Raw genomic sequence first — 7,697 nt, forward strand, 5'->3', positions numbered from 1 at the left:
GCCCCTCCCTGCTACGTTCTTGCACACATGCACTCTCTCTCTCTCTCTCTCTCTCTCAAGAATAAATAAATACATGTTTTTAAAAAATCTAAAAACCAACAACAACAACAAAACCCCTTTAAAATTCAGAACAGGCTGAAAGACTGGATCTACATTCCAGTGTGTGTATTCAGAAGACAGAGCATTAGAGAAAGTATCTCTCATAGGGAAACCTAACCAGACCTGTAGACACCTCCAGGCTTCACCGATAATTAGTTTTGCATCTCATTTCCCTAATCTTTAAAATAGAGGAGTTAAATTCTATACTTGGACACTTCTAGTCTTGAATTTGACAATTATCCAAAGTATCCCCTATAAAATTCCTTTGTCCTCAGGGCTTTGGAACTTTCTTGTCCTCCTTCCAAGATCCTGTGCTTCACGAACACTGAAATGTCACCCTGCAGGGACAGAAGAGTAGATTTATAGCACCTGGTGTCTGTTATTCAAGATGTGGTCCCAAAGGCATTTTGTCTTTCCAGCAGCCACAACACAGAACCAAGTGGAGGTTTTACAGAAGATCCCATCCATATTGCCAGCAAAGTCTAGCGGGCTTGAGGAAATCCACTGCATAGAGAAGTTTAATTTTTAAATTTCATTTCTGCTTGCTAATCAGTCATTCCCAATTGAAAGAAAAAGAGGTTAATCTAATACAGGCCTTGAAACAAAGCAGAAGATTAATGTGAGCTTCTCAGGAAGAATTCTGGGGATCGCACAGAGAAAGGAAAATGAATAACTGATATTAAGCACGACATGTCAGAAAGAAGCTTGAATGATTTCTAAAGGGAACTATTCTGTCTCATAATTTCTTAAAGATGCCCTTCTCCCCCTTAAGGATGGATGTGAGACTAATGGTTTTCCTTCCTCTCTTATTTAAATCAGAGAACTGAATGACATCTCACTGCCCAATGATTCTAACATTATTACTTGGCTTTTAAAAGGCACAATAGATGTTTCTCTGAATGGCTTGCAACTGTAAAAGTGTCATTAACTTTGCCTAATTTACAAAGCTATTGGGGAGGGGGGGACAGGGGCCTTCAGGAGTAAGCCCTGAAGTTCAATCACTAATTTTCCAATTCTGTGGAAGGCAAAAAAAAAGGGGGGGGAGGCTTGGTGCAGGTGTCTCCAATTCTCTGCATGGAAAAGTGGGACCTATTCTCTGAAAGCCCATCATGTTATATGGGAAAGCTTTGTCTTAAATTGTGTAGACATGAAGTTGGGCAATGACTCCTATGAGGAAATCCAATTCCTGGAACCACATAGATGGGGGGGAAAAAAGATTAAAAACCGATAGGCAGCTACGTGTCTTGTTAGTGGTATTTTGGAAAGAAATTTAGCGGAAAGGATGAGAACGTAATGAAAGTTAATGAAGTGAATCGTGTCAGTTACAGAAGCTGACCTGAGTTTTAGGGATTACCCTGAAGATTTCTGTTGTGGGAAAATACCCAGGAAGTGACTGAGCCAGGCCAGTCTTTACTGGAGGCACGTAGAGGAAAAGGCAGGGTTGGTTGTGAATGTCCTCTTCTGGGAACACTCTGGAAAGGGGTAGTTTGGCTGCTGGGATCAGGCCAGCCCCACACGGCCTGGGTTTGCAGGGCTCAAGAGAAACAAGGATTGTGGACAGGAAGGACAGAGTGGTGCTAAGAAAACCAAGGCAAGGGAACAAAGAGGAGGAGGAGCGTACTAAGTGTGGTGGTCTCATTGTGACAGTCCTGCTGTGTCCAGGATTGAGCAGCGTGGTCTAACAGTGGGAGCGTGCACAGCTCTGAATAAGATAGCTCCCCCTTCAGCCTACTCTGAAATCCCCACATATTTCCATAACAGCAAAATGCAGACCCTTGTGGGAAAGCAAAACAGCCGTTGTTAGGAATATTGGAATAAATGAAGCCTTGATTACTCATTCATGTCTTGGAAAAAGTTTTCTTTACCAGAAGTTACCCCTTTCGCAGGAATTCTGATGAAATGGGTACAGTTATTTTCACAGTAACCATGGAGAGAGGGGGACCGGGAAATGCTTGCAAAAGGTTTCATCCATGGAGGTGTTTAACAACGGTTTATTGAGCACGTACTCTGTCGCAAAGTCCTATACTTGAAGGAAATACTCTCAAAGAGGCTGAAGATAACATCTCTGCCCTCAGGTTCTTACAGACTAGTTTGGGATCTAAGACATGAACTGTAGGAAAGGTAACAACTTAACAGAGGTAGACATGAATGCCAAATGAAAAGCAGAGTAGATTCTAAGTGCCACAAGAGGTCAGAGCAGAGAGAAGACCTTTGAGGAAATTCAGAGCTACCCGAAGACAGGGGCCTGAGTAGCATGTTGCAAATGGCACAAACAATGCAAGAGGGGAAGGTGGGAGTGGGGCCAAGGAAGGTCTCAAGTGGTAATTAGCTAGAGGATGAAGACGTGTAACACAGGAAGACACAACTTGGAACAGGAAGGAGAGCTCCAAGAGAGGATCACAGCTGGGAACCAGACTTACCCAACACCAACCACCATACCTCTAGTAGGCCAGTCTGATACAGCAGAAAGAGTGAGTTTGCAATCAGAATGACCATGAATAAGATGACTGTCTTGCATTGGGTTCAGTGCAGTGCCTTGGTGTTCTCGTTTGTAAAACTGGACAAAAATCCCTATTTCACAGGATAAGATACATAGCAATGAGCCTGACACATGGTGAGTCCACACAAGTTCTTTCCCTTCCCTGACCTCCAGATTCTCACACACACACACACACACACACACACACACACACACACATCTCCCCAATAAGCCAGGAAGAAAAAGGACATTCACCATATACCTTTGTTTAATTTGATCCATAAATCAATTCTGTAAAGTATCCTTAGGAGAGGGAAGAGTGGAGACGTAAAAAGGATTCTCAGTTAATAGAGTAGAACATCTTCTAGGTTGAGTTCTTTTTTCTTTCTTTCTTCCTTTCTCTCTCTCTCTCTCTCTCTCTCTTTCTTTCTTTGTTTCTTTTTTTTAGGGGAGCCTGGGTGACTCGGTCGGTTGAGCATCCAACTTCAGCTCAGGTCATGATTTCATTTTCCACCAGTTCAAGCCCCGCATCAGGCTGTGTGCTGACAGCTCAGAGCCTGGAGCCTGCTTCAGATTCTGTGCCTCCCTCTCTCTCCCTCTCTCCCGCTCGTGCTCTGTCTCTCTCTCAAAAAATGTTTAATGAAAACATTAAAAAAATAAAATAAAATAAATTTTAATGTTTATTTTTGAGAGTGAGAAAGAGAGAGAGAGAAAGAGGGGGAGGGGCAGAGAGAGAGAGAGAGAGAGAGAGAGAAAATCTAAAGCAGGCTCCAGGCTCTGAGCTGTCAGCACAGAGCCTGATGCAGGGCTCAAACTCATGAACTCATGAACAGGGTTATTTGACTCGACAGGTTCTGTGCCCTTTATTGTCTTTGAGCCATTTTATAACTTTAGACATTATAGAAAACTGATAGCATTGCAAGTGAGTATTGTCCATAAAAATGGAAATGAATTGTGTCCAGTAGAAATTCAACTGATTTCTCCCTAGCAGAAGAGGACAGTTTTGCACTTATTAGGAAGTCTACTTCGGTATTACTTATTGAAGCCTCTTCCTACGTCTATTCTATGGATTGTCCTTTGGACTGGATGTAACTTCTTACTGGCTTCCTCCATTAATTGATGGCTTAAAGGGAATCTTTCACATGTGCTCACTTCATGTTTGTGTGAGAGTCAGAACGTTACCATTTTGAAAATTTTCCTTTAACATTGGAAAAGTACAGTTGACCCTTTTTTTTTTTTAATGTTTATTCCTTTTTGAGAGAGAGAGAGAGAGAGAGAGAGAGAGAGACAGACCGTGAGCGGGGGAGGGGCAAAGAGAGAGGGAGGTGCAGAATCTGAACAGCTGTCAGCACAGGGCCTGATGTGGGAATCGATCTCACGGACTGTGAGATTATGACCTGAGCCGATACCATTGTACAACCGACTGAGCCACCCAGGTGCCCCAGTACAGTTGACTCTTGAACAACATGGATTAAAACTGTGCAGATCCACTTATGTGTGAATAACTGGTACATTGGTTTTCACAACACAGTACTGTAAATGCATTTTTCTCTTCCTTATGATTTCCTTAATAACATTTTCTTTTCTCTAGCTTACGTTATTGAAGCAATACAGTCTATGATATATATATAACATATAAAGTGTATATTTTTTAATAGCGTATTTATTTAGAGAGAGAGAGAGAGCATGCACAGAGGGCAGAGAGAGAAAGAGGGCAAGAGAAGATCCCAAGTAGGCTCTGCGCTGACAGCGTGGAACGCGTCCCACATCCCCCCCCACCCCACCCCCTGCCTTGGGGCTTAATCCCAGAGCCTTGAGATCATGATCTGAAACAAAATCCAGAGTCAAACACTCAACACACTCAAACAACTGAGCCACCCAGGTGCCCCTAAAATGCATGTTAAATCGACTGTTTATGTTACTGGTAAGACTTCCAGGCAACAGGTTATTAGTAGTTGAGTTTGGGGCAGTCAAAAATTACACACAAATCTTCAACTTTTCAGAAGATCGGCACCCATGGCCCCTGTGCCGTTCAAGGGTCAACTGTATAATGATTATTGATAACTAATTCTGTACATAAGAGAACCAAAGGAAATAGTGCAAGACTTACATAATGCATTTAAGTGGATACATTTACTGATGATAATGCCTATCAAGCCCTCCAAAAGAATGGTAAAATGCCTCTGAGCTCTGTGTTCAGGTGGTCATTTCCCTCAGGAAATCTACAGTTCAATTTTTTTTTTTCCACAAATAAATCTCACCTGGGCCATCCTTCTTCTGCTTGCATGGAGAACTGCTTGCTCCATCACAGTTCTGGGATTCCCTTCCATCTCCATTCAGGTCCCACACTTTCCTCCTTATTTAATCCTTTGTTTTTGAGATGCACAGGCTACAGTACCATTTGAAAAAGAGTTTACGAGAAACAAATTTTTTGAAATATTGCCAGTCTTAACATATATCCTTATTCTACTCTTGTCCCTGTTGTGCTGTTTGGGCTAGTATAGAATTCAGCTCTTCCTGCAGAAAAAAATAAATTAATTAAAATAAAATAAAATAAAATAATAATATTAAAACAACTAACTTCCTTAGAATTGTTATTACGTTTCTTCGTTGTCTTTTTTGCTTCCCATTTTCATTGAGAAGACAATACCATACTTTTTCTTGTTCTGTGAATGGTCTGTATTTCCTCCTGGAAACACGATTTTTCTCTTTATTCCCAGTTTATGGATATTTCATGATGAAGCGCATGGGTGGGAGTGTTCTTTCACTGTACTAGGTCCTTGGTGGATACTTTCCATCAGGAAACACAATTTCTTCTGTAGTGAGATGTTTATTTGTATTATTATAATACTTTTCTCCCTCCTCTCGTTTTTGGTTTCTATTTCTGGAATCATATTATCTACTAGATCAATGTCTCTAAGTTTCTTATTTTTTTCTCTACTTTTCAGGGTTGTGTGCATGTGTGTGTGTGTGTGTATGTGTGTGTGTGTGTGTCTTTTTTTTTCTATATCCGAGAAGATTTCTCCAACTTCATCTTCCAACCTCACTTCATTTTCCTTCTCTCCTATTTTAAACTCCCAAGAATTCTTTCCTGTCTTTGACTGCTCCTTTCACTAGAATGTTGACCTGATTCTACGGATACAGTAACTTCTCTTGACCTTTGAAGATTTTTTTTTTCTCTTTGAAGATTTTAGTTACACATTTTTAAAGTTTGCTTCTATTCCCTGAATTCTCTCTATTGGCAAAAAAAACAAAAACAAAAACAATCTCAACTCTAGCAGTGAGCTGAGCTCTGCCTGGTTCCCTGTCCTCGACCACAGCCCCGGAAACTCTCTAAAGGCAGAAGCTGGGGCAACCACAGGACTCAACATTTGCTTTCTGCCTCTCGGGAATCAGTGTCCATTGTTCCCTGATGTCCATTGTTTCAAAAACTGTTGTTTCATGTATTGCGTGTGTTCTTGGTCCTATCAGTTGGGAAGGGAAATCCAGTCCCTCTTATTCCATTTTAGGAAGAAACAGAAGTTCTGTGTGTGTGCATGTGTGTATCTGTCTGTATGTCCTTATTTTGTAAAAGCATCAATTTTTGAGATCTCTTATTTTTTAATAGTTTTTTCTCAATTTATTGTCTTGATGTAATATTTATATATTTTATTCACACTCTTGTCTAATGGTGCTGAGAGTAGTAAAATTTTCTAGTGTTTTCACCCTAAACCTAGGGTTTGACATATCTTTTTTATTGTTTGGTAAACAAAGTATCCATCCATTATAGTTTTCTTATGTGTTTGAGTGTTTGTCTATGTTTTTAAATCAGAACTAATTCTTGAACTTCATGAAATGCCTTTTGACCATTAATTAAGATGAACATCGTTTTCTATTTGATCTGTATTAGTGTAGTATTTAGTTTATGATTAGTATCATAATATATGTCAGGTACTAAGCTATTCTTAGTTTTCAAAAATGAATTCCACTTGCTGCATTTTATTGTTTTGCTGAATTATGTATTTTTAATATTTAATTGAGGACTTGTCATCCTTATTCTTAAATAAGAGTGGATGTTAGTCTTCTTTTTTTTAGTTCTATCTTTGGAAGGTCTTGATACAATGTTACTTTGGCTTTCTAAAAATAAAATGAAAGCTTCCTATAAACCCTCTGAAACAGTTTAAATGGTGCAGGAATTAACTCCTTACTTAAAAATTTGAAACAATTCACCCATGAAGCAATTTAGGCCTAATATTTTAAGCAGTGGCCAGCAGGTGTAGGAGTCAGGGAGGTGAGTGGATAGTGTTAATAATTTTTTCAGTTTCTTTCCTCTGTTTTTTTAAGTTTATTTATTTTGAGAGAGAGAGAGAGAGAGACAGAGAGAAAGTGTGAGTGCAGGAGGGGCAAAAAGAAAGGGGGACAGAGAATCCAAAGCAGGTTCTATGCTGACAGCAGTGAGCCTGGTGCTGGGCTCAAACTCACCAACTGGGAGATCATGACCTGAGCTGAAGTTGGAAGCTCCATCAACGAAGCCACCCAGCTGCTCCGTGTCTTTGTATCTTCTAAGGTAAATTTTGTTACTTATAAAATTATCCTCTCACCCAAGTCTCCAAGTACATTTGCATATTATCTTGCAAGATGCTGTTTAATAATGCTTTAAGTACCTTGGGGCGCCTGGGTGGCTCAGTCGCTTGAGCGTCTGACTTCGCTCAGGTCATGATCTCACAGTTCGTGAGTTCGAGCCCCGTGTGGGGTTCTCTGCTGACAGCTCGGAGCCTGGAGCCCGCCTTGCATTCTGTGTCTCCCTCTCTCTCTGCCCCTCCCCCACTCATGCTCTGTCTCTCTCTGTCTCAGAAATAAATAAACATTAATTTTTTTTTAATAATGCTTTCAATATCTTCAGAACGTGTGGTTATTTCTAATTTCTCACTGATACTTATATCCGTGATTGGTGGTGTTTTTCTTTTGTCTTCTTGATTAAACTGGGCAGGGGTTAGCACATGGTTAAGGGGTACTGGGCTCATCTGACTCCGTGTCACTTTCTCTCCAGGGCGCCAGCTAACAAAGTAGCCTCTTTCGGGAATGTTGCCTGACTCTTAGCAGAGAGGGAAAAGAAATGGACACAGAAGATCACATGCTG

This window comes from Lynx canadensis, chromosome B2, assembly GCF_007474595.2.
Source record: "Lynx canadensis isolate LIC74 chromosome B2, mLynCan4.pri.v2, whole genome shotgun sequence".
NCBI lineage: Eukaryota > Metazoa > Chordata > Mammalia > Carnivora > Felidae > Lynx > Lynx canadensis.